Below are 27204 nucleotides of genomic sequence, written 5' to 3' on the forward strand. Positions count from 1 at the left end.
CCTACCTATGCCTAGCTAACTACTGAGGCACCTACCTACGCCTACCTACCTATACTGGGACTCCTACCTATGCCTACCTACCTATACTGGGTCTCCTACCTATGCCTAGCTAACTACTGGGCCACCTACCTACCTATACTGGGTCTCCTACCTATGTCTAGCTAACTACTGAGGCTCCTACCTATGCCTACCTACCTATACTGAAACTCCTACCTATGCCTACCTACCTATACTGGGTCTCCTACCCATGCCTACCTACATACAAGAAGATAATAAGGTCGTTGCTTCATTGTGGACAGACCAAATTCGATCAGCTGGACAGTCACTGTTGTTCTATCATTGAGCTACCACAGCCCGGCGACCATATGGGCTGGAAAACTGCCACGGCATACACTCTGGCCACGGTGCGCACCAGTCCAGCAAGGCCGTCACTACACAAACAGCTGTTTGCGGTGCGTTACCCAGTGAGTTTGGTGTGTCAGTGTGAAGCAGAACACTAATTACACTCCCTGATTGATGTATACACATGCAAGATGTTTGAAAGCACATTAGGCCTGCAATTTAGCATTCAATGTGATTTCTGCCCTTAAAACGCTGCTTTGCGTCACATCCAGATTTTTCCCCGGGGCTTTTGGTGTCTATCCCACTCATCCATGCCCCCCCCCCAGGTGTTAGACCCCTTGAAACATGTTTTTCATCACTTTTCTGGCCAGCATAATTTTTTCTATTTTTCAAAGTTCGCCTCCCCATTGAAGTCTATTGTGGTTCGCGAACTTTTACGCGAACCGAAACTTCCGCGGAAGTTCGCAAACCGAAAATCAGAGGTTCGCGACATCTCTAGCTGACAGGTCTACAATTTCCTAGATCTGATTTTTTTGCCCTTCTTACATAATGGGAAAATGTGGGCTGTACGCCAATCTACTGGAACTCTGCAATTTGACACAAAAGATAAGATAAAGGGGTCACAAAAGATAAGATAAAGGGGTTTATCAATAACTGAATAGAGATGGCCCGAACTGTTCGACGTCGATTCGCCCCCATAGTGCACCATTAGGGTCAACTTTACCCTCTACATCACAGTCAGCAGGCACATTGTAGCCACTCAGGCTACACTCCCTCCTGGAGTCCCACCCCACCTTATAAAAGGCAGGCAGCGTCAGGCATTGGACTCACTTGTGTGCCTGCATTAATTAGAGAAGGGAGAGGTTGCTGCAGAGACATTAGGGAAAGCTTAGTTAGGCTCTTGTAAGCTTGTTAGCTTGCTCCTTGCTGATTCTTATTGATAAAAAAGCACCTCTCAACAGCTCTTTTGAGAGCTAATCTTGTTCTTGTGATCTATTTGTGTGTGTGTGTGTGTGTGTGTGTGTGTGTGTGTGTGTGTGTGTGTGTGTGTGTGTGTGTCCCTTGCATTATATTATACAGCCCTGTCAGTCGCAGCTGGCCTTTGGCACCTTAATTCCGACTGTGCCACTGCCAGGCCCAGCACATTCAGTGACTACCTGTGTGTGTGACAGGCTGCTGCACATTTGTAATCCCAATCACTGCACCTGTTCACTGTTCAGCGCACCTACCTGCCTATACCTACGTGAGTGCAGGCATTGTTAATACCACCAGAAATTGCACCTGTTCAGGATACGTGTGTGTGTGTGTGTGTGTGTGTGTGTGTGTGTGTGTGTGTGTGTGTGTGTGTGTGTGTGTGTGTGTGTGTGTGTGTGTGACAGGCAGCTGCACATTTGTAATACCAGTCACTGCAACCTGTGCACTGCACCTGTGTAACCGCACATTGTATTAGTCAAGTCAGTGCATACCTTTCACTTCATCCCCCCAATATGGACAAAACAAAAGGCAGAGCCAGAGGCAGGCCACCCGGCAGGTCTGTTCGAGGTCGGACTGTCGTGATTTCGTGCGGCCCTCGACCAAAGTACAGTGTTCAGAAGAAGGCACGTGCCATCAACCCCCAATATTGTCAGGACTAGAGATGGGCCGAACCTCCAATTTTTGGTTCGCGAACTTCCACGGAAGGTTCGGTTCGCGCAAACTAGGCTTCAATAGGGAGGCGAACTTTGAAAACTAGAAACAGTTATGCTGGCCACAAAAGTGATGGAAAAGATGTTTCAAGGGGTCTAACACCTGGAGGGGGGCATGGCGGAGTGGGATAGACGCCAAAAGTCCTGGGGAAAAAACTGGATTTGTCGCAAAGCAGCGTTTTAAGGGCAGAAATCACATTGGGCTTGATTCACAAAGCGGTGCTAACTGTTAGCACGCCTGTGAAAACCCCCTTAGCACGTCTAAACAAGCTTATCGCGCATAAAACTTTACGCGCGCAAAACTTTATGCGCGTAAAACTTTACGCGCGTACTGCACAGAGCGCAGGGCGCTCCGCGCGAAGTGCCCATTAAAGCCTATGGGACTTAGCGCGCGTAAAACTTTGCGCGCGTAAAACTTTGTGCGCGCAAAGTTAGCGCGCGATCTGATTGAGAAATCCAGTGCTAACCTACTTAGCACCCTGGTTAGCGCGTCTAAAGACTTTAGACGTGCTAAGTAGGTTAGCACCGCTTTGTGAATCAAGCCCATTGAATGCTAAATTGCAGGCCTAAAGTGCTTTAAAACATCTTGCATGGGTATACATCAATCAGGTAGTGTAATTAGTGTACTGCTTCACACTGACAGACCAAACTCACTGTGTAAAACACAGCAAACAGCTGATTGTGTAGTGACGGCCGTGCTGGACTGGTGCGCAACATGGCGAGATTGCTCTTCCTCAGTGATATCAGGTAATGTCTGACTGCCTTATCAACTTTCAATGGTTCTTTTTCTACCATTGTTAAAGCTTAGCTTACATCTATTTTTACATCTATTTTTTTTTAACCCTCCTGGCGGTTAATTTTTTTTGCCAAAATGGCAAAAATCCTTTTTTTTTTAATTTTTTTTTTTGTGTTTCATGTAAAGCTACCAGAGTGGTAGCTACATGAAACACCACTAGAGGGCGCATGTGTCCCTCTAGTGCGATCGTCGCCGGCATCAATAGCAAACAGGGGAACGCGTATATAACGCGCTCCCCTGTTTGGCTTCTCCTGTCGCCATGGCGACGATCGGAATGACGTCATGGACGTCAGCCGACGTCCTGACGTCAGACACCTCCGATCCAGCCCATAGCGCTGCCCGGAACTCATTGGTCCGGGCAGCGCAGGGCTCTGGCGGGGGGGGCCCTCTTGCGCCGCTGCGTACGGGCGATCGCCGCAGAGCGGCGGCGATCAAGCTGTACGCGCGGCTAGCAAAGTGCTAGCTGCGCGTACAGCATTTTAAATGGAGCAAATCGCTCCATCAGGGGCTGAGATATCTTCCTGCGCGGCATAGCCCGAGCTCAGCTCGGGCTTACCGCCAGGAAGGTTAAATTACACTTTCTTCTGCTGTTCAGTACCCGCAACGAGAATCTGTTATGGAGGGCAAGTCTGCCATTGTCACCACGGGTAATGGCCGGGGAATCAAGGTTCGATTCTGGTCCGAAGTGGGAGCCTGAGACCCATGCTGTACCTGCCCTGACTGTGCTTTGCAGACCAGTCATCTATGGTCAGATGGACCCTTGACCCAGCGGAAGACAAACCAACTCGAAAGCATTTGCCAAGAATGTTTTATGGAAGGCAAGTCTGCCATTCATTCAACTGTGTGAAACTTTTGATGGTACTAGTTTCTTAGTACCATGGTGACTGACCACGGGTAATGGCCGGGGAATCTGGTTTCTATTCCGTTCTGGAGTTGGAGCCTAAGAAATGGCTACCACCACACATCCAGGCAGGGCCGGCGCTACCATTAAGGCAAAGGAGGCAGCTGCCCCAGGGCCCCAGAGCTTGTAGGGGCCCCCAGTGGCTACAAGAGGAATTTTTTTTTTTCAAATAGGCCTTATAGTTTTTGAGAAAATCGATTTTAAAGTTTCAAAGGAAAAAAAAGTACACATTTAAAAACCTGCCGACTTTAATGGTTAATAGCAAATCCACCTTAAATGCTAGAAACCCTAAATTTGCAGAATATGTTAAGGAGATCATTAGGAATAAGAGGAAAAAACAATTTTTCAAAAAGACCTTATAGTTTTTGAGAAAATCGATTTTAAAGTTTCGAAGGAAAAAAGTATACTTTTAAATGCGGTAAATGTCACTTTTAGTAGCAAACCTAACGGTAGTGTAATTTTACATGCATCAAACGAAAGCGCAATAAACTTCCTGACGGGGTTTCCAGGGGGTCTATACGCAGCCGCAGCGCTTTGGCCAGGGATCGCTATACAGCAGCAATATGGCTGTATGAAGATCCCTGGCATTTTTTCCTATTTTCCCAATTTTTTTTTTTATTATGTTTAGAGTGTGGGAATTTTTTTTTTTATTATGTGGGGTCCCCCCTCCTGAAACTTTTTAACCCCTTGTCCCCATGCAGGCTGGGATAGCCAGAATGTGGAGCTCCGACCGATTGGGACTTCACACCCTGACTATACCAGCTGCAAAAAAGGTCCCCTAAAGCCGATTTTTGTTCCGGGGTATATGTTGGGGGGGCTTCCCAGGTTTATTTTGCCCTGGGGCCCCATTGTTGCTTAAACCGGCCCTGCATCCAGGCAAGGAAGGCAGCAGGCATGGCATGCCCGCCCCGAGGTAGTGACCAAAAATAACAATACGGGAGGACTTTCGAGGCCCTGCTGTGTATGTGAAATGAATCAACTTTAAATCCTTTAATGAGAGCCTGTTATGGAGGGCAAGTCTGATGGTGCCTTCACTGCGATTCACCAGGTTTGTTTCCTCCTCAAGGAGGCGAGAATATTTTATGGAGGGCAAGTCTGCCATTGTGAGTGACCACAGGTAATGGCCGGGGAATCCTGGTTCTATTCCGGTCCGGAGTTGGAGCGTAAAAAACGGCTACCACCACACATCCAAGGAAGGCAGCAGGCATGGCATGCACGTCCTGAGGTAGTGACCAAAAATAACAATACGGGAGGACTTTTGAGGCCTTGCTGTGTATGTGAAATGAATCAAATTTAAATCCTTTAACGAGAATCTGTTATGGAGGGCAATGATTCCATCATCACACTCCTTTATGAGAATCTGTTCTGGAGGGCAAGTGTGCCATCCATTCAAGTGAAAGGTATGCACTGACTGCCAGGTATAATACAATGCGCAGTCACAGATGAAGTGAAAGGTATGCAGTGACTGCAAACAGCCGTTTGTGTAGTGATGGCCATGCTGGACTGGTGCACACCATGACGAGAGTGCAGGTGATGGTGGCTCTACAGACCATATGGTCTAGCCTTTTTGTCACTCCAGGCAAGAAGACCTGCAGCGCCCCCCCCCCCCCCTTTATACGTATACACAAACACACACTACATGCTACAATAAAGTTCCACATTTGCTGTACTTTCCATGTACTTTTTTATGTTCACTGCAACTATCCCTCATGTGCTTGTTTGAAAATGGAACTACCGTATATACTGGCGTATAAGACGACTTTTTAACCCCTAAAAATCTTCTGAAAAGTCGGGGGTCATCTTATACGCCGGATGTCAGTCAGGAGGGTGCCGGGTGCCAGGCAGAGTTGTAAATACCGTACTTATGGTGCAGTCCCCTGGTTAATAGATCGCATTCTCTGCCTAATTGCTCCTTGCGAGCAGCCGCTCGCACGGGTGCAGTGCCTCTTCCGGGGTCACCTGACTGGTGATGCGTGCGCTCCACTGATGACGCTCATAGAAGAGATTGCCGGGCTCTTCCATGAGCGTCATCAGTGGAGCGCACGCATCACCAGTCAGGTGACCCCGGAAGAGGCACTGCACCCGTGCGAGCGGCTGCTCGCAAGGAGCAATTAGGCGGAGAATGCGATCTATTAACCAGGGGACTGCACCATAAGTACGGTATTTACAACTCTGCCTGGCACCCGGCACACTCACTCACAGACAGGGGTAGTCTAAGGCTCCCTGCACACTGCAAATCCGTTTTCCGATTCCGATTCCGTTTCCGATTCCGATTCCGATTCCGTTTCCGATTTTCCTTGAATACATTCAACAGAAAAACGGATCAAAAAACGCAGCATGCAGTTAAGATTAAAAATCTGAATCGGAATCGGATGTAAAAACAGATTAAAAATCTGAATCTGAATCTGATTTGCTTGCAGTGTGCAAGAGGCCTTATACGGCGAGTATACCCCAAACTGTATATTGTAAGAGGAAAAGTTGGGGGGTCGTCTTATACGCCCAGTCGCCTTATACGCCAGTATATACGGTAGCAGTTTTTCTGAATGTTTCCTATATACACGGTTGGTGCTAGTGAGGAAGAGTGAATTTTTGGGACCACAGCATGATATGGACAAGCAGGCAGCTTATGTATAACCCCAGAAATCCCCTATTCCATTGCCCAACCATGTATAGAAAAAAAAAACACTTAAAAAATGGCTAGCTTCATTTCAAAATCAGTGTCAGCAATGATAATGTCACAGTGTCACTCTCTCAGGCACCTCGGGTAAAAGATATTGCAAACTGCACGAATACTAGAAATACACATCATGACTACTCTGTGGAGAATCAAGTGCTCACTATATTCATTTCCACACTTAAAGAGACTCTGTAACAACAAAAAGATCCCCTGGGGGGTACTCACCTCGGGTGGGGGAAGCCTCAGGATCCTAATGAGGCTTCCCACGCCGTCCTCTGTCCCACGGAGGTCTCGCTGCAGCCCTCCGAACAGCCGGCGACTGTGCCGACTGTTCAATTCAATATTTACCTTTGCTGGCTCCAGCGGGGGCGCTGTGGCTGCTTTCGCTCCGAAGGAGGCGGAAATACCCGATCTCAGTCGGGTCCGCTCTACTGCGCAGGCGCCGGAGACTTGCGCCTGCGCAGTAGAGCGGACCCGACGGCGATCGGGTATTTCCGCCTCCTTCGGAGCGAAAGCAGCCAGAGCGCCTGCGCAGGAGCCTGCAAAGGTAAATATTACGTCACCGCTGTACGGAGGGCTACAGCGAGACCCCCGAGGGACGCAGGACGGCGAGGGAAGCCTCATTAGGATCCTGAGGCTTCCCCCACCCGAGGTGAGTACCCCCCAGGGGCCGTTTTTTCGTTACAGTTCCTCTTTAAGTTAATTCCAAGCTAAAGGGAGAAGGTGCCTTTATCACATATAAGCCTTCCTTGCCTCTGTCTGCGACACAAACATTTCAGAAAACTTTGCTGCACCTATCAGCTGGTTTTGCACAGCTAGTCCAGCAATCCAAAGGCACAACTTTTACAAGAATGGTATGCAGAAGAATGAGCTTCTTTGCACACAGATATGAGCAGGTGGTCAGCCTGAGATCAGGCTTGCTTGCCCAGTGCTAAATGAAGACATGCAGGGACATTGGCTAAACAGCAACTGGACTTGTTATCTGCAGCACATGAAATGCCAGAAGTGCAGATGTGCTGCCTGCATGCTGGCCTCTCTGTGGCCTCCAGTGAGAAAACCTCTCCCTGTAAGATTAGTGAAAAACAAAAGTTTGCTTTCCTAAAACAGAAAGAATTTGCGATAATTCAGGTTGGAGTGAGCTCGAGATGTCTCCCAGGCACCACTGCTGAATATATGCAAATTAACCATTGAACCCTTAGAAGCTAAACACACCTCCAGAACCGCTGGAATGCAATGATGTGTCAGCTTGTTCATTTGTACAGAGCCATAATAATCCAACATGCATACAGACTGTTTCGGATTGTTTGATCCTCATCAGTACATGGCATGGATTAATTTGGCTCTATGGAGTAGGGCTTGTAAATCCGAGAGGCACAGACTAACCAGCAAGCTCATGGTGACCCAGAACTCATTGGGGTGTGTAAGGGACTACAATGGTCCTAAAAGCCCCCTTACTAATATGTTAAGAAAAACAAAAGTTTGCTTTCCTAAAACAGAAAGAATTTGCGATAATTCAGGTTGGAGTGAGCTCGAGATGTCTCCCAGGCACCACTGCTGAATATATTATTATTATTATTATTTATTGTATTTATAAAGCGCCAACATATTACGCAGCGCTGAACATTAATTTAGGTTACAGACAATATTTAGGGGTGACAAACAGCAATATGACAATACAGGAATACAAGAAAACCAGATCACACAGCACAGTATGAGTACAAGGTAATGCTTAGTCAGTCACTGGATGAAGCATGGAGATTAGGCAAGTTAGGTTCACTCAAATGCATGGCATGGGTTCACAGTAATGGAGGTGTCAGATCAGGTAGGACACAAAAGGAGGAGGACCCTGCCCAAAGGCTTACAATCTAGAGGGAGAGGTAAGGACACGAATGGTAGGGGACCAGAATTCAGCTGTAGGTTTAGAGCACTTGTGAGGGGTAGTAGGCCAGAGTGAAAAGGTGAGTTTTGAGGGCTTTCTTGAAGATGTTGAAGGAGGGGGCTGCCCTAATGGGTGGAGGTAGGGAGTTCTATAGTGTTGGAGCAGCTCTTGAGAAGTCCTGGAGGCGTGCATGGGACTGGGTGATGCGGGGGGGCGGTTAGGCGAAGTTCATTGGAAGAGCGGAGTGAGCGGCTAGGTGTGTACCTCTGAGTAAGATCGGAAATGTAGGTTGGACAGGTTTTGTGGACAGATTTGTAGGTCAGACACAGTATCTTGAATCTGATTCTGGACTGGATAGGAAGCCAGTGGAGGGATTCTAGGAGGGGATCTGCCGTGGTGGAGCGATGGGAGCAGTGGATAATTCTGGCTGCCGCATTCATGATAGACTGCAGTGGGGCTGTTCGGGTCATAGGGAGACCAGACAGCAGGGCATTGCAGTAGTCAAGGCGGGAAATTATGAGGGCATGGATGAGGAGTTTGGTGGTGGCAGAGGTCAGGAAAGGGCGAATCTTACAGATGTTACGAAGGTGGAAGTTGCAGGACTTTGTGAGGTTTTGGATGTGGGAAGTGAAGGAGAGTGCGGAGTCCAGGGTGACACCCAGACAGCGGGCTTGAGAGGTAGGGCGAATGGTAGTGTGGTTAACAGTGACATGCACATCTGGGAGATTCGTGGATGGCCGGGGTGGGAAGATCATAAATTCCGTTTTGTCTAGATTTAGTTTCAGGAACCTAGCAGACATCCAGGAGGAGATGGCGGATAGGCAGGAGGAGACCTTGTCCATGGTAGTGGTGGATATGTCAGGGGTGTGGAGGTAGATCTGGGTGTCATCTGCATACAGATGGTAGTTAAAACCCATGGAGGAGATAACCTTGCCAATGGAGGATGTGTATAGGGTGAACAGTAGGGGGCCAAGGACCGAACCTTGGGGGACTCCCACCGAGAGGTGGTTGGGGGTGGACGAGGACTCATTGAAGGTGGTCGTGAAGGAGCGGTTGGAGAGGTAGGATGAAAGCCAGGACAGGGCGAGATCGTGAATGCCCAAGGACTGGAGGGACTGGAGGAGTAGGGGATGATCTACTGTGTCAAAAGCTGCTGACAGGTCAACGAGGAGGAGAATGGAGTATTTACCTTCAGCTTTAGCTAAGGCAAGGTCGTTGACCACTTTGGTGAGAGCAGTTTCGGTTGAGTGGGCAGGCCGAAATCCAGATTGGAGTGGGTCTAGCAGTGAGTTAGCATTGAGGTACTGGGTCAGGCGTTTGTGAACCAGACGCTCAAGGAGTTTTGAGGCAAAGGGGAGGAGGGAGATAGGACGGTAGTTGGAGGGTAGCGAGGGATCGAGTGAGGGTTTCTTGAGCAGGGGTAGTACAATGGCCTGCTTGAAGTCTGTGGGGAAGGTGCCTGTGGATAGGGAGAGGTTGAATATATGCAAATTAACCATTGTACCCTTAGAAGCTAAACACACCTCCAGAACCGCTGGAATGCAATGATGTGTCAGCTTGTTAATATGTACAGAGCCATAATAATCCAACATGCATACAGACTGTTTTGGATTGTTTGATCCTCATCAGTGCATGGCATGGATTAATTTGGCTCTATGGAGTAGGGCTTGTAAATCCGAGAGGCACAGACTAACCAGCAAGCTCATGGTGACCCAGAACTCATTGGGGTGTGTAAGGGACTACAATGGTCCTAAAAGCCCCCTTACTAAGATGTTAAGAAAAACAAAAGTTTGCTTTCCTAAAACAGAAAGAATTTGCGATAATTCAGGTTGGAGTGAGCTCGAGATGTCTCCCAGGCACCACTGCTGAATATATGCAAATTAACCATTGTACCCTTAGAAGCTAAACACACCTCCAGAACCGCTGGAATGCAATGATGTGTCAGCTTGTTAATATGTACAGAGCCATAAGATTAGTGCAGAGACTGTGCAAACTCCACTCAGGCAATTCACATCAGCAGAGAGAGCCCTACAGACTACAGAGCAGCACTTACAGCACAGATCCCCTCACAGGAGAGCAGACCATTGAGCTAAGCACTGTATGGGAAAGTTTCTGCTTTCTTCTCTGATACATAGCTTTGTGATGAGACTGAGACAGCTGTCTATCTGCTGGCTACAGAGAGCAATAGAGGGGTAGGCCCCAAGCTGTGACACTCTCAGAGAGGGGAGAGGGACCTGGTGGTGAAGGCAGCAGCCATAACACTGGAAATTATGACATCTTTCAAGTGAATAATGAAATAAACCTGGTACTGCATTATGAGGCTGATAACTAGTAGCTTTGCTAGTCTGTGATGTTTTTGACTCAAGTACAGCATAAAGAAAGCATAATTACTGATGGATCTCTGTAGTTTTATGCAGGAAGAAGTGATCTCTGATGTTCCTCCATGCTGGGGCAGGGTGTCATCAGACTAGTGTTGTCCGGATCATGAACGATTCGGATCTTTGATCCGAATCTATTTTGTGAGTCAAATCATCCGAATCATCAAAATGAACGATTCGGATCGCAAAAGGGAGCGGGGCCAGGAGCGACACGCCCCCTTTCAGTGGGCAGCAGGGTCCTGGAAGCAGAGCTGAGATCGATTGCTCTGTTGGGGGGAGGCAGCCTTGCAGGGAGACGGGTAGCTGAGAGAGAGGGGACATGGGTGCCACTGCCAGATATGTGTAGAGCGTACATACTGGCTATACGTGCTGCTGATTATAGGCTGGCTGTTCTGTAGTTGTGCACAGTGAGCACTTTGGGAAGCTTTTGGCTCAGCACAGCTCAGTAACTTTGCAGGCACTGTGATTGCAGCGTAATATGATCCTCCTGCACTCGGCACAGCTGCACTTATCTTTGGGGAATGCTTTCTTTCACTGTGCGACGTTTCCATTCAAGGTATACAGATGAACATATAGGTGAGATATATGTAAAGCATATGATTGCAGCATGTGGGTATTGTGTGCAAACATTTTTGCTCTCTGCTCGTCCCTCCTCCCTTCTCTGTCCACTCCCTGCCCTCTGTCCATCTTCTCCCCTTCTATTTGTGTCCACCCCCCTCCACTTCTCCTGTCCACAGCAGGGAAAGACCTGTCCTGCTAGTCATTTCACCCCCGAATGCTTCTAGTAAAATGATCCGAGATTCAGATCAAAGATCCGGATCTCTTCAATGATCCGATTCGAATCATCCGGATCATTGAAAAGATCCGAACTTCCCATCTCTACATCAGACTAGCTGGAGTGACAGGGATGGGGGGAGGGGCCCAGACAGGATGGACTGCTCTCTATGAGTCACGATATTGGAACCACATTTACAGTTATTTCTTTACTCACATGAGTACTAATGCTGCAGCTGCTGCTCAGGGGTCTCTGTGTTCAGTTATCTGTGCCTGCCAGCCTCTTCCTTGGGGACTCCACACTGGCTTGCAGCTGTCTGTCTCCTCTCTCCAGTCTCCCCCTGCAGCAGTCACCTCTGCCTCCCTGGGCTCTGGTGCCCAGCGCTGCTTCACACTCAGGAGGTAGGCATGGGGGATCTCTCCAGTCTCCCCCTCACCCTCTGCAGCAGTCACCTCTGCCTCTGTGCTCTGGAACCCAGCGCTGCATCACACAGGAGGTAGGAAGCAGGGGACAATGCAGATCAAAGGGCAGGAAGTGGCTACAGGTAGGGTTGCCACCCAGCCGGTATCTCCCCGGCCCAGCCGTAAAATCAATTAAAAAGCCGCTGCCGGAAAAATGTTTTTACCGGCAATGTATCTGCCCGGTAATTTGGACAGACTGTTCCAACTTCCACAAGTGCAGAGGGGGAGACGCTGAAGATGGGGTAGAATCCTCTTCCGCACAAATGTCACATTTTCCCTGTCACGGAGCAGAGACTAGACCCGCCCTCCTCTCCTCACAGATCAGGAGTTTGGCCAATAGCAGCAGCAGCAGCTTAGGACTAGCCAATGCTGTTGCTGTCGTGGCTCCAAATGTCCAATAAGAAGTGGAGGGAGGGGCAGCATTTCAAAGAAGCCCGCGCAGTTCTGCACTACAGAAATCATGTGCACTGCAGAGAAGTCAGCTGGGATCACCTCTGCCCTGCACTGCTTGCAGTTCTCTCACATGAGGACAGAGAGTGAGCTGTGCGAGTGAGTGCAGATTCAGGAGGGCCCTCCCCTCTCCCCTCGTTCATGCCCGGGCAGCGACTTCTGAATGGAGACTTCACAGTCCCTGCTGTGATCTGGCCTGGCTCAATGTGCTGCTGTCACTCTGGACTAGAGAGAGCCTGGAAGTAGGTAAAGTCCTTCAAAGTGCTGGTGCTTTCATTAACAGCAGCTGATAAGCTTTGCCGGGTTTTTTTTATAGCTTTTCAGGGTGAGATTATGTGTTGTTGCATGGAGAGGAGAGTGCTTGTTATCAGCATTGTGGTCCTGTTGTAAAGGGAACCCCTGCAGTGAGCTAATTTGAGAATGGGATACACATCAATCAAGTGTTCCAATGTCTCTGGCACAAACTTGTTTTATCACTAAGAAAAAGGAAGACCTGATTTATAGTATTCCATCCCACTTGCTGTTTAACTGGTCACTGCTGTTCACTTAGAAGAAAAGCACCCCTTAAGCTGGCCATACACTGGCCCGATTTGCCGCCGTTTCGACAGCAGATTCGATTACTTGGATCGAATCTGCTGCCAATCGTTCGCGCTACACGCCGAATTTCGATCCATTTCATCCGATCGCTCCGTGCGGAAAATTACCGTCGATCGACCGCGGGTAGGGAACACGTCGCTAGCGGCGCTCGAGTGCCCGACGACCGACACAATAGAGCGGCATACATTACCTGCTCCGCCGGCGCGACTCCAGTCCCCCGGTCACCGCTGCTAGTATGCACTTTTGGCCCTTTTTTCCTGTCCTGTTGGGAGGTATGCTTTAAAAATGGTGCAGGTGCCAGTTGCCATAGCACCAGCGCTGCTCTCTTATGGCGCCTCCCCCCATCCCCCGCGTAGTGTGGCTCCCAATCCCCACTGCCTCTCTTTATACTTCAGGCGACCAGATAGAGGCAGAGCAGGGCGCACACTATGTGCAGGACGTGGACACTTCAAATGTGGAAGTGACGTAATTGGTCACTTTCTGCATGTGAAGTGCACTAGGTCCAGGTGGGTAGTGTGCACCCTGCTCTGCCTCTCTCTGGTCGCTGCTGATCTGAGGTATGAATCTGATGGTTACATGCGCACGCCGCAGGTAACCATATCCCACGACCGTGAATCCAGCACCTGCATAGCCTTGTCATGGACGGTCCTCAGAAGAGCTCACAACCTAATCCCTACCATTGTCATAGTCTGATGTCCTACCAAATTATGTATTTATATAGCACTGACATCTGCTCAAAATCCGTATGTGAGCTCCAAATCGGGAGGTGGTAGGGGGCTGAGCATGTGGGCCTCAGGCTTAAACTTATCTGGTGGACCCTTATGGCCCATACTCACGAGGGACTTTTGTCGCCTCAACACGCGGTGCGCGCGTGTTGCGGCGACAGGTCGCCCGTGAGTATGGGCCGTCGTGCGCGCGCGCACCCCGAACTGTCGCCCGTCGCTCATGTCGCCATGCGATTGAAAGTTTCAATCGCATGGCGACAGTCGCCGCCGCACCTCCCCCGCAACTGTCGCTAGTCCGCGTGAGTACGCGGACTAGCGACAGCAACCTCCATTGTGGTAAATGGAGCTTCCGGCGGGGGGAGGAGGAACGTCGGCGACAGCTTCCGTCTCGCCGCTGGTCCCTCTTCCGCGTGTGTACGCGGAGGGACCTGGCGAGGAGCTGTCGCCGGCCTGTCGCCCACACGCTCACGTGTGCTGGCGACAGGCCACTTCTGCAGCCCGTGAGTACGGGCCATTAGTGTCCCAGTCCGACCCTGGGCAGGAGGGGTGGGGGAAGCGGCCGGAGCGAAGCTTCAACTCACCTTCCTCGATCCCCGCACAGCAGCCTCTATCTTCATCCTGTCCCGGCATCTTTTGCGATGGTAACAGTGCCCCCTGTGATGACGTAACAGCATGTCATCACAGGGGGAGCTCTTACCAATGCAACAGATGCCGGGACAGGATGAAGATAGAGGATGTGTGTGGGGAATGAGGAAGGTGAGTTGAAACTTTGCTCTTCCCGCTTCCCCCGCCCCTGTGTAAATAAACAATTTTTTTTTTTAATGTGTAACAGCCTGCCGCCCACGATCGCAAGCAGGCAGGCTAATCTCGGAACTCCACTCCATCATTCAGCGTCCTCCCCCAGGACTTGATGCTTGAAATGTTATTATTGGGTGTATTTATACTTACCTGGGGGCTTTTTCCAGCCCCATGAGGTGTGTGGGCTTGCTTGCAGCCTCTCTGTTCACTTGATATTCTCGCCTCCCCCGGTAATCTGGACAATCACGGCCAGCCATGTGCTTCTGCATATACACGACCCGGCCGCTACTGCACAGGAGCAGAATGCTCTCCGCTGCGGGAGCACTACAGGGGTAGACGCATGACACAGAAGAGCGAGGCCAGCCAGATATTACTGGGGGAGCATATCAAGTGAATGAAGCAGCTGGCTAGGGAACCCAGGCACCTCATGGGGCTGGAGGAAGCTCCCCGGGTAAATATAAATACACCCATTAAAGGGAACCTAAACTGAGATGTATATGGATGTTTCCTTTTAAACAATACCAGTTGCCTGGCAACCCTGCTGATCTCTTTGGCTGCAGTAGTGGCTGAATCACACGCCTGAAACAAGCATGCAGCTAATCCAGTCTGACTTCAGTCAGAGCACCTGATCTGCATGCTTGTTCAGGGGCTGTGGCTAGAAGTATTAGAGACACAGGATTAGCAGGAGAGTCAGGCAACTGGTATTATTTTAAAAGGAAAAAGCCATATCCTTCTTAGTGTAGGTACCCTTTAATGCTGCCTCTAAGAGACCCAGATCTAGCCTAATGCTAGGTACATACTATACCATTTTCTGACTGATTTACTGTCAGACTGACTATTTTTTTTCCATAGAAATGAACAGAAAATCAATCAGAAAATCGATCGGACCTGTTGGAAATAGTCAGAAAATTGTATAGTGTGTACCTAGCATTAAAGGTCAACTGACCTGAGAGAGGGATAAGGAGGCTGGCATATTGATTTCCTTTTAAACAAAGCCAGTTGCCTGGCTCTCCAGCTAAGCTTTCTGGCATTAGTATGTCTGCATCAAACACCCGAAACAAGCATGCAGCTAATCTTGTCAGACTTTTAGTCAGAAAAATCTGATCTGCATGCTTGTTCAGGGGCTATAGCTAGAGGCAGAGGATCAGCAGGACAGCCAGGAAATGTGCATTTGTAAATAAATTATGGCAGCCTCCATATCCCTCTCAGGTCAGTTGTCCTTTAAAAAGTCCGTGACAAACCACTCCCACTTTTAGACCACACCCCTCAGGCCACACCCACAGGCCGGTATTTTTTTGCCCTAAAGGTGGCAACCCTATCTACAGGCCAGCCTGACACTGAAACCAGAAAAATCTGTCTGGCGGGGGGCGGAGTTAAAGGCGGGGCTAGAGCCACGTGCAGTAGTAAACAGATACTGCATCTGGGTGTACATTGAAATGGCTAGAGGAGGGGAAGAGCATGTTTGGTCTTCTATCGGAAGGGAGTGGAGACGCGGCTTCTGGCAGCTGCAGCATGCAGTGTAATGTATCGGTATGGTGGTGGGCGGCGCCTATCGGCAGCCATTGCGCTCTAGGCTACCATTTGTCCTGCCTGTGCCCTTGGGCGCCCCTGCTCGCCCGTCTGATGTAGCTGAATGACAGAACAGTGTCCAGCTGATCAAATTTGGTCTGACCACAATGAAGCAACAACCTTATTAGCTTTGGTGTGCCAGCCCCTGAGACACTCAAATAGCCGGCGGTCATTGCTTCATTGTGATACGCAAGCCCCTTCACAGCGGCAAGGTAATGATCACGAAGGGGGGATGGGCACATGTACATGCCTTTTGTTTTGTTGTTGCAGCTGCCCGCAGTGCAGCCAGAAAAATTAGGCAGGCATGTAGATGCCCCAAAGGTGAGGTACTGAACACTGTTGTGACTTAGGCGACTTCTCTTCTCAATCTCAGTGACAATGCCTCCAGCTGCACTGAAGGTCCTTTCTGACAGAACGCTTGCAGCAGGGCAAGACAGAAGTTGGATGGCAAATTAGGACAGCTCTGGCTACAGGTCAAGCCTGCGCAACCAGTAGTCCAAGGTTTCATCATCACTACTCACAGTGTCTACATCCACACTTAAGGCCAGGTAGTCGGCTACCTGCCGGTCCAGGCGTTGGTGGAGGGTGGATCCCGAAGGGCTATGGCAAGGCTTTGGACTAAAGAATGTCTGCATGTCTGACATCACCATGAGATCGCTGGAGCATCCTGTCCTTGCATGCGTGGACATGGGAGGAGGATTGCTGGCAGTGGTACCTTTTAGTGCGTTGTGCTGTGACATCACCCTTAAACGCATTGTAAAGCATAGTTGCCAGCTTGTTCTGCACATGCTGCATCCTTTCCGCCAGGTGAGTTGGTAAAAGGTCCGCCACTTTGTGCCTGTACCGAGGGTCTAGTAGCGTGGCCACCCAGTACAGGTCATTCGCCTTTAGTTTTTTTATATGGGGGTCCCTCAACAGGCTTTACAGCATGAAAGATGCCATCTGCACAAACTCGGATCCAGACGTACTATCCGTCTCACCGGCAAGTTGTTTCTCCGCTGAATGTCCGCAAAGCGTGGCATGGCCGTGTAAGACCGCCTGAAATGCCTACACAACTTCCTGGCCTGCTTCAAGACACCCTCTAAGCCTGGGTACTTTGACACAAATCTTTGAATGACCAGATTCAACACATGTGCCATGCAGGGTACATGTGTCAGCTTTCCCAAATACAAAGTGGAAAGGAGATTGCTGCCATTGTCACACACCACGTTGCCGATCTCCAGCTGGTGCGGGGTCAGCCAGTGCTCCACCTGTTTGTTTGTTTGTTAGGAGCAGCCAGGAGAGCTGGTCCAGCGTGACTCTCCGTTTTAAGGCAAGACATGGCTAAAATGGCATGACACCGTCGTACCTGGCATGCAGCATAGGCTCTTGGGAGATGGGACTGTGTAGCGGGAGAGGAGATGACAGCACCACTAGAGTTGAACTGCCACTCAGTCAAGAAGGAGGAGGAGGATGACAGCGAAGAGGATGTAGCAGGAGGAGAAGGAGAGGAGGTGGCAAGAGGCCTGCCTGCAAGCCGTGGAGGTGTCACTAGTTGGTCCGCTGCGCATCCACGTACTCCCTGCTTGCCATCGTTCACCAGGTTGACCCAATGGGCTGTGTACGTAATGTAGCGGTCCTGACCGTGCTTGGCAGACCAGGCATCCATGGTCAGGTGGACCCTTGACCCAACGCTGTTCGCCAGAGATGACATCACTTTCCTCTGAACATCACGGTACTGTTTGGGTATCGCCTTTCTAGAAAAATAAGTGCGGCCTGGTATCTTCCACTGCGGTGTCCCGATGGCCACAAATTTACAGAAAGCATCAGAGTCCACCAGCTTGTATGGTAATAGCTGGCGAGCTAATAGTTCCGCCATGCCAGCTGTCAGACGCCGGGCAAGGGGGTGACTGGCAGAAATTGGCTTCTTCCACTCAAACATTTACTTCACGGACACCTGGCTGCTGTGGGCAGAGGACTGGAGCAGGAACCGCTCAAGGGCAGAGGCGGAGTGGAGGAGGGTGACTGTGAATGTGCAAGGGAGAAAGCGGCTGAAGCTGTTGCACCTGAAGGAGAAAGAGGAGAAGGAGGGTGGCTTTTCTTTTGTGTGGTTTTGCTCAGGTGTTCTTCCCATTGCTGTTTGTTCCTTTTCTCCAGGTGCCTTCGTAAGGCACTTGTCCCTACATGAGTGTTGGCCTTTCCACGGCTCAATTTTTGGAGACAGAGAGAACAGATGGCGTTTACTCCGATCTAAGGCAGACACATCAAAAAATTTCCACACCGCTGAGCCACCCTGGGGTGATGGCACTATGGTGGCCTCAGAGTCAGCAGCTGACATTGAAGGGCATGTTGGCTGGCTGTCCATAGTTGGCGATACATGGACACTCCCACCAGTTGTTTCTTAGGACGAGCTCCCCCTGCTTCTTTCAGGAACTCATCTCCTCCTACTCTTCTCTGACTCCCCCTCCGAACTGTCCCCATGTTCATCTCTTCTATTGGGAACATACGTGGCATCCGTATAATCGTCATCATAATCATCCTGCCCAGCTTCGCTTTCCTCAGACACCTCCAAAACTGCACCAACAGCAGGTACTTCATCATCATCATCCTACTCCATTACGTCCATATTGTCGCCTAACTCACACATATGAGGTGGTGTAACTTGCTTAGCGCCTTCATAATGTTGTAGCAGTAGTGGGTGTGAATCAGTGATTTCACCTCCAAATAACTCCTGCGAAGTGTCAAATGCAGCGGATGTGGTGCTTGTAGTAGCGCTGGTGGCTGCAGGAGATGAGGTGTTCTGGGTTAAATAGTCAACCACGTCCTGACAATTTTGGGAGGTGATGGCACATGCCTTCTTCTAAACACTGTACTTTGGGCCAGGGCCGCACGAGATCACACGACCACACACACACCTGCCAGGTGGCCTTCTCTGGGTCTGCCGCTACTTCTTCCGTGACCTGGTTTGTTTATTTTGTCCATATCAGGGGAGCGGGTGGGGATGAAGTGAAAGGTATGCACTGATTTGATTAATACAATGTGCAGTCACACAGGTGCAGCAGTTAACAGGTATGCACGGAGTGGTTTATCACACTGCGTGCACTCACGTAGGTAGGTGGGTTCACTGAACCCAACAGCTAGGTAGGTATATGCAGTAATGGGTATTATAATGTGCAGCTGCCTATCACACACACACACGTACAATAGTCACTGAAAGTGCTGGGCCTGGGCTGGCAATGGCACTGCACACGGTATGAACTAAAAAAGCTGTCACCGCAACACAAGTGCAGTAATAATGGGTATTACACAATGTGCAGCTGATACAGTTAGTCACTGTATGTGGTGGGCCTGGCTGGTAGTGACACTGCACACAGTATGAATTACAAAAGCTGTCGCCGCAACACAAGTGCAGTAAAAGTGGGTCTTACACAATGTGCAGCTGATACAGTTAGTCACTGAATGTGGTGGGCCTGGCTGTGACACTGCACACAGTATGAATTACAAAAGCTGTTGCCCTAATACAAGTGCAGTAATAATGGGTATTACACAATGTGCAGCTGATACAGTTAGTCAGTCACTGAATGTGGTGGTCCTGGCTGTGACACTGCACACAATATGAATTACAAAAGCTGTCGCAGCAACACAAGTGCAATAATAATGGGTATTACACAATGTGCAGCTGACTGACACAGGTAATCAGTGTCACTAGTCACTGACTCACTGTCTGATTGTGCTGGGCCTGCACTGGCACAAACAGTATGAATTACAGAAGCTGTCTATGCAGCAGCAAAACAAGTGTCAGTGGGACACACAGAAAAAAAAATCACAATAACAGGATTAGCTCTGAAAAGAACTGTTGTGGGGTGCTATTAAAGCAATAAAAATCAGCCAGGAGCAAGCTAACAAGCCAAGAGCCTAACTAATTTTTCCCTAGGAAAAAGCAGCTCACCCTACTCTCACTATAGCAGGCTCACAAGTGAGTGTAAAGGCCGGCGCTCCCTGCCTTATATACAGGGGGGAGTGGCTAAAGGACTGAGTGTAGCCTGAGTGGCTACAATGTGCCTGCTGACTGTGATGTAGAGGGTCAAATTGACCCTAATGGAGCAGTATGGGGTGAATCGAACTTCTGGGAAAGTTTGCCTTCGCTTGCGGAGGCGAACCACCCAAAGTTCGCCTGGAACCATTCGCCGGCGAACCGTTCAGCCCATCTCTAGTCAGGACCTGGTTGACTATTTAACACAAAACACCTCCTCTTCCTCAGCTTCCGCACTGAAGTGTGACATATCTTCCTCCTCCTGCTCTGATTCTGGCACTCCACTTAACACTCCGTCGGCAGCCTTTACTAAAGTGCCACCATTCCAGGGCTCAGCGGTGTGGACATTTTTTGTGTGTCTGTCTCAGAAGAGAGCAATGCCATCTGTATTCTCTGCCACCAAAAATTGAGCCGTGGATAGACCGCGTAGGGACAACTACTTTGCGAAGGCACATGATGAAAAAGCACAAACTGCAATGGGATGACCACCTGAGGAAAAGCAGCACACAAAAGCAAAGCCACACACCGCAGTGGAAGATACCAGGCTGTATTTATTCCTCAAAAAAGGCGATACCTAAACTGTACCGTGATTTTGAAAGGCAAGTGGTGACAACTCTGGCACACAGCGGTGGGTCAGGGGTCCATCTGACCACTGATGTCTGGTTTGCAAAGCACGGTCAGGCCTGCCCGAAGACTAAGTCAGTTCCCACACACAGCCTCTCTGCCTGCACGCCGTGTAATTGCCTACCCCAAGACTAACTCGGTCCCCACAGAGCATCTCTGCCTGCAGGCCGCTTGACTGCCTTCTCCACCACCACCATCAGGGTCCAGGAATTTTTAAGGCTGCAGCGGCCGCTATAATAATTTTTCTGGTGGGTGTACATGCCTGCTTAATTTTTCTGGCTACACTGCGGATGCAACAACAAACCAAAAGGCATGTACATATGTCAATTCCCCTTCGTGAACGTTAACTTGCCGTGGTGAAGGGGCTTGCGTATCACAATGAAGCAATGACTGACGGCTATATGAATGTGTGTTGGGGGGCACACCCAAGATAATAAGTTCATTCATTCATTGTGGACAAATCAAATTCGATCAGCTGGACAGTCACTGTTGTTCTGTCATTGAGCTACCTCAGCCTGACCATATGGGCTTGAAAACCGCCATTGCCTGCACTCTCGCCATGGTGTGCATCAGTCCAGAACGGCCATCACTACACAAACAGCTGTGCGTTACTGGCGCTTTGAGTCCTCAAGGAGAAAAGCGCAATATAAATGTTATTTGTCTTGTCTTGTCTTGAGTTTGGTCTATCAGTGTGAAACAGTACACTAATTACACTCCCTGATCTAAGTATACACACGCAAGATGTTTTCAAGCATTTTAGGTCTCCAATTTAGGAATGCAATGTGATTTCTGCCCTTTAGGGATTATAACCCTGCTGTGCGTCAAATCCGTAATTTTCCCCAGGACTTTTGACATCTATCCCACTCCGCCATGCCCCCCTCCAGGTGTTAGACCCCTTGAAACATTTTCCATCACTTTTGTGGCCAGAATTAGTGTTTGTAGTTTTGAAAGTTCGCCTGCCCATTGAAGTCTATTGTGTTTCGCGTTGAATCGGCGGTTCGTAAACTTTTGCAGAAGTTCGCGCTTGCGGTTTACGAACTAAAAAACGCGGGTTCGCACCATCTGTACTGGAGTGTGCACATTACATTGCGGTGTATGTTGGACAGCTGAATGTCTGCTGTGTGCCCAGAGCAACTGATCCATCAATACTCATCTTCACATTCTGCTTTTATTTACATTTAACACAACATCTCAACTCTTTTAAAATGGGGTTGTTCCTTATAAACCCATCAGTTACACCAGGGGGGTAACTAGAAGCCACTGGGCTGCCCTCCGAAAATTTGGATGCCCCCCCCCCCCCCTCTATTCTACCACAAAGTTCCTATCAAACACCCCCTCCCACACACACACTAACCATCCCCTCCCTCTCTCAAAAAGGAAAAAAGGCGGGATAAATACCGTATACATACATACACACACAACAACACAGACATTACACATATACTGTATATGTATATATTCTACTCCTACTAATCCTACTAATATTATAAATGGGAAAGTCCGGATGTTTGGATGTTTGTTACTCGATCACGCAAAAATGGCTGAACGGATTTGAATGAAATTTGGCACACACATAGTACATTACCTGGAAGCATAGGATACTTTTTATTCCCATAACCAAAAAGGGGGCGGAGACAAATACATATTTCACTGGGAAAATGTAAACTGCAGCCATTCTTACACTGTTAACCCCCTTGCCGGTCCAATTCCCGCGGCAAGGGGGCAGCGCAGCACTTTTTAAAAAAAAAAATTTTTCTAAATCATGTAGCGAGCCCAGGGCTTGCTACATGATAGCCGCTGAGCAGTGGTATCCCCCCACCCACCCACTCACCCACTTCAGAACGGGATTTCCTGCTGGGCTTCCCCAGTCGCCATGGCGACGGGGCGGGATGATGTCATGGACGTTGGGACGTCAGAGGGAATCCCGATCCACCCCTCAGCGCTGCCTGGCACTGATTGGCCAGGCTGCGCAAGGGGTCTGGAGGGGGAGGGGGCGGCGCGGCTCGGCGGGTAGCGGCAGATCGGCGGGTAGCAGCGGCGATGGGATGTTACAAGCAGCTAGCAAAGTGCTAGCTGCATGTAACAAAAATAAAATATACAAATCGGCCCAGCGGGGCCTGAGAAATCTCCTCTGCAGGTTACCCCGAGCTGAGCTTGGGATAACCGGCAAGGATGTTAATGGTAGGGCTCTCAAACTTTGGTCACTGGGTGATTGGGATTAATATTCAGAAAAGTGGGTGGAGCCTACAAAAGCCAATCAAAATTCACCTACTGATTTTCAAGGGGAATATGTAATTGCTGCAATGTTTGCACTGTTAATGGCACAAGCCTCAAACCTGGTACAGTTGGTCATTGGGTGACTGGGGTTTAAATTCAGAAAAGTGGGTGGAGCCACAAACAGCCAATCAGATTTGCTTCATTTCAATGCAATTTATTCATGCCAAAGACCACAAATCTCACAAACTTGCTCATTGAGTAATTGTATGTTAGGGTTAGATAAAGTGGGTACAGCCAACACCAGCCAAGTACGTTTCCAGGAAATGCAAGGTCATTAGTGTGTGGAGACAAATTCAAATTTCACTGGAAAAATGTAAACTGCAGCCATTCTTACACTGTTAATGGTAGGGTTCTCAAACTTTGCACAGTTGGTCATTGGGTGACTGGGATTAATATTCAGAATGGTGGGAGGAGCCTACAAAAGCCAATTAAAATCTACCTATTGATTTTTGGGGGAATATTTAATTGCTGCCATTCTTGCACTGTTAATGGCACAAGCCTCTTGCACTGTTAATCACCTCTACCTGGTACAGATGGACATTGGGTGATTGGGGTTCAAATTCAGAAAAGTGTTGGAGCCACATCCAATCAGATTTATTTTATTTCAATGCAAATTATTGATGCCAAAGACCACAAAGCTCACAAACTTGGTCATTAAGTAATTGAGTGATTGTGTGTTAGGGTTCGGAAAAGTGGGCGGAGGATACTTTTTATTCCCATAACCAAAAAGGGGGCGGAGAGAAATACAAATTTCACTGGAAAATGTAAACTGCAGCCATTCTTACACTGTTAATGGTAGGGTTCTCAAACTTTGTACAGTTGGTCACTGGGTGACTGTGATTAATATTCAGAAGAGTGGGTGGAGCCTATAAAAGCCAATAAAAGTTCACCTATGTATTTTCAAGGGAAATAGCTACATTGCTGCCATTCCTGTGCTGTTAACGGCACAAGCCTTAAACCTGGTACAGTTGGTCACTGGGTGACTGGGGTTCAAATTCAGACAAAGGGGTGGAGCCACAAACAGTCAATCAGATTTGTTTAATCTCAATGCAAATTATTGATGCCAAAGACCGAAAAGCTCACAAACTTGGTCATTGAGTAATGGAGTGTTACAAAAAAATACAAATTTCATTGGGAAAATGTAAACTGCAACCATTCTTACACTGTTAATGGTAGGGTTCTCAAACTTTGCACAGTTGGTCACTGTGTGACTGTGATTAATATTCAGAAAAGTGGGTGGATCCTACAAAAGCCAATCAAAATCCACCTATTGATTTATAAGGGGAATATTTAATTGCTGCCATTCTTGCACTGTTAATGGCACAAGCCACTTGCACTGTTAAACACCTGTACCTGGTACAGTTGGCCTTTTGGTGATTGGGGTTTAAATTCAGAAAAGGGGGTGGGGCCACAAACAGCCAATCAGATTTATTTTATTTCAATGCAAATTATTGATGCCAAAGACCGCAAAGCTCATAAACTTTGTCATTAAGTAATTGAGTAATTGTGGGTTAGGGTTAGGAAAAGTGGGCGGAGCCAACAACAGCCAAATACATACCCGGGCAATGCCAGGCCACCAGCTAGTATATATATATATATATATATATATATATATATATATATATATATATATATATATACTGTATATACATATACACTGTATACACACACACACTGTATACACACACACACACACACACACACACACACACACTGTACAAATAAACACACTAGACACACACACTGTATACACACACGCTGTACACATATACACACTATATATACTCACACACACACACACTGTATACATATACATACACACACACACTGTACACACACACACACACTGTACACATATACACACCATACACACACACTGTATACACACACATTGTACACATATACACAATACACACACACTGTACACATATACTACACACTCTATGCACACACACTGTACACATATACACACTATACACACACATACTGTATACACAAACACTGTATACATATACACACTACACACACCCACTGTATACACACACACACTGTACACATACACACTATACACACACATACGTTATACACACACACTGTATACATATACACATTACACACCCACTGTACACATATACACACTACACACACACTGTACACATATACACACTACACACCCACTGTACACATATACACACTACACACCCACTGTACAAATATACACACTATACACACCCACTGTATACACACACCCACTGTACACATATACACACTATACACACACATACTGTATATACACACACTGTACACATATACACACTATACACACACACAAACACTGTATACACACACACTGTACACATATACACACTACACACACACTGTACACATATACATACTATACACACCCACTGTATATACACACACTGTACACATATACACACAATACACACACACACTGTATACACACACACTGTACACATATACACACTACACACACACACACTGTATACACATAATGTACACATACACACACTACACACACGCACACACACACACAGACACACACGCATACATACTGTATGCACATATACACCCCCGCACACACTTACATACACACACTGTGTATACACACAAACAACCCCCTCCCCTCCAGACAGGCTGTGTGTCTCACAATTTACAGCGGCACCGTGACAACTTCTTCTTGGTCTGGAATACATGTCCTGCATGATTGAGGGGGCAGTGAGGGAGGCTGAGGACGATCCAAGCAGGGCATTCAAAGAAGGACGCCTCCAGATCCTAGTGCCCACCACTGCATGCTACAGCAACAACGTGCATAGAAAGAATTACATTTTTTATCGAATGCGTCCGCCCGCTCGTGAATGCATGTGAGTGAGTGGGCATTGGGACCCAGAGCCGGGCCCCTTCTCAGGCTTCTCCCCTTCCGAGCCCACCTGCATCTGCATGGCTTGCAGGTGTGGTAGTTATGCCCCTAAGTTACACCATGATTACACAAACGTGCACAGCTAAATCCAACGTTTCCCACTGGCTACTCAGTTAAACATAGAAAGCTCACCAGTTGTGTTGGAGATGTGGCCATCAGGACACAGGACACACTCATAGCAACAAATGTGCATTGAAGATCCAAGCTTTTTTCTGCTTCCAGGCAAACAGGGGTCAGAGCATCGAGACACTGGAGGCTGAAAAACAGACACAGAAATACATACTGAAACACAACAGTTTGAATTTTTGAAAACACTAAAAATGCAACAAGCACAAATCTTTGTGCCACATTACATGTATCTGCAGAGACAGCTTGCACCTGGAGCTCTAGAGGATATTGTGACCCCAATCTGTGTACTGCTGACCTTTAGTCAACTACTTTAGCCACCAATCATGACCAATGCAAAGGTTAGATATTCTGGGAGATTCCCAAATACAGCAAAGTCCCTCTTATCCAGAACTAGAGATGGCCCGAACGGTTCGCCGGTGAAAGGTTGCAGGCGAACTTTGGGTGGTTCGCCTTCGCCGGCGAAGGCAAACTTTCCCGGAAGTTCAGTTTGCCCCCATAATGCTCCATTAGGGTCAACTTTGACCCTCTAGATCACAGTCAGCAGGCACATTGTAGCCAATCAGGCTACACTCCCTTGTGGAGCCACCACCCCCTCCCCCCCCCTTATAAAAGGCAGGCTCTGCCGGCCATTACACTCACTTGTGTGCCTGCTATAGTGAGAGAAGGGACAGCTGCTGCAGACTCTCATAGGGAAAGATTAGTTAGGCTGTTGTAGGCTTGTTAGCTTGCTCCTTGCTGATTCTTATTGCTAAAATAGCACCCCACAACAGCTCTTTTGAGAGATAATCTTGTTCTTGTGATCTATTTTTTTCTGTGTGTCCCACTGACACTTGTGTTGCATAGAGAGCCTTTCCAATTCATACTGTGTGTGTGCCACTGCCAGCCAGGCCCAGCACATTCAGTGACTACTAGGGATGGTCACCGTTTTCCGCAGAATTGTATTTTATGCGATTCCGGACGGAAATTGGTCGTTCCATTTTTCTCTCTGTTCATGGATTTGTAAGCTGTCAAAAGCAAGCTCACAAGCATTGGCCAGAAATCGAACCCGGGTGAACTGCTTGGAAGGCAGCGATGCTCACCACTATACCACCAACACTACATGCTGAAGCCAGTCTAGCATGTACCATTGCGATTTACCCAAGTGAAAAATTAGCTTTCTTATTTGCCTAATTTGCTAGATGAAAGCAG

The 27204-nt window shown here is 48.4% G+C and overlaps 1 protein-coding gene across 1 annotated transcript in view; it reads right to left on the bottom strand.

The window, feature by feature from the left end:
• The window catches only part of LOC137511009 (vomeronasal type-2 receptor 26-like), a 293519-nt gene that overhangs the window by 231647 nt on the left and 34668 nt on the right, over nucleotides 1-27204 (bottom strand). The window contains exon 2 of the mRNA XM_068233987.1: nucleotides 26020-26143. The gene's annotated coding sequence lies outside the window, so the exon portion shown is untranslated. The remainder of the gene's footprint in view (nucleotides 1-26019; nucleotides 26144-27204) is intronic.

Source organism: Hyperolius riggenbachi, chromosome 1 (genome assembly GCF_040937935.1).
Source record: "Hyperolius riggenbachi isolate aHypRig1 chromosome 1, aHypRig1.pri, whole genome shotgun sequence".
In the NCBI taxonomy this organism is placed as follows: domain Eukaryota; kingdom Metazoa; phylum Chordata; class Amphibia; order Anura; family Hyperoliidae; genus Hyperolius; species Hyperolius riggenbachi.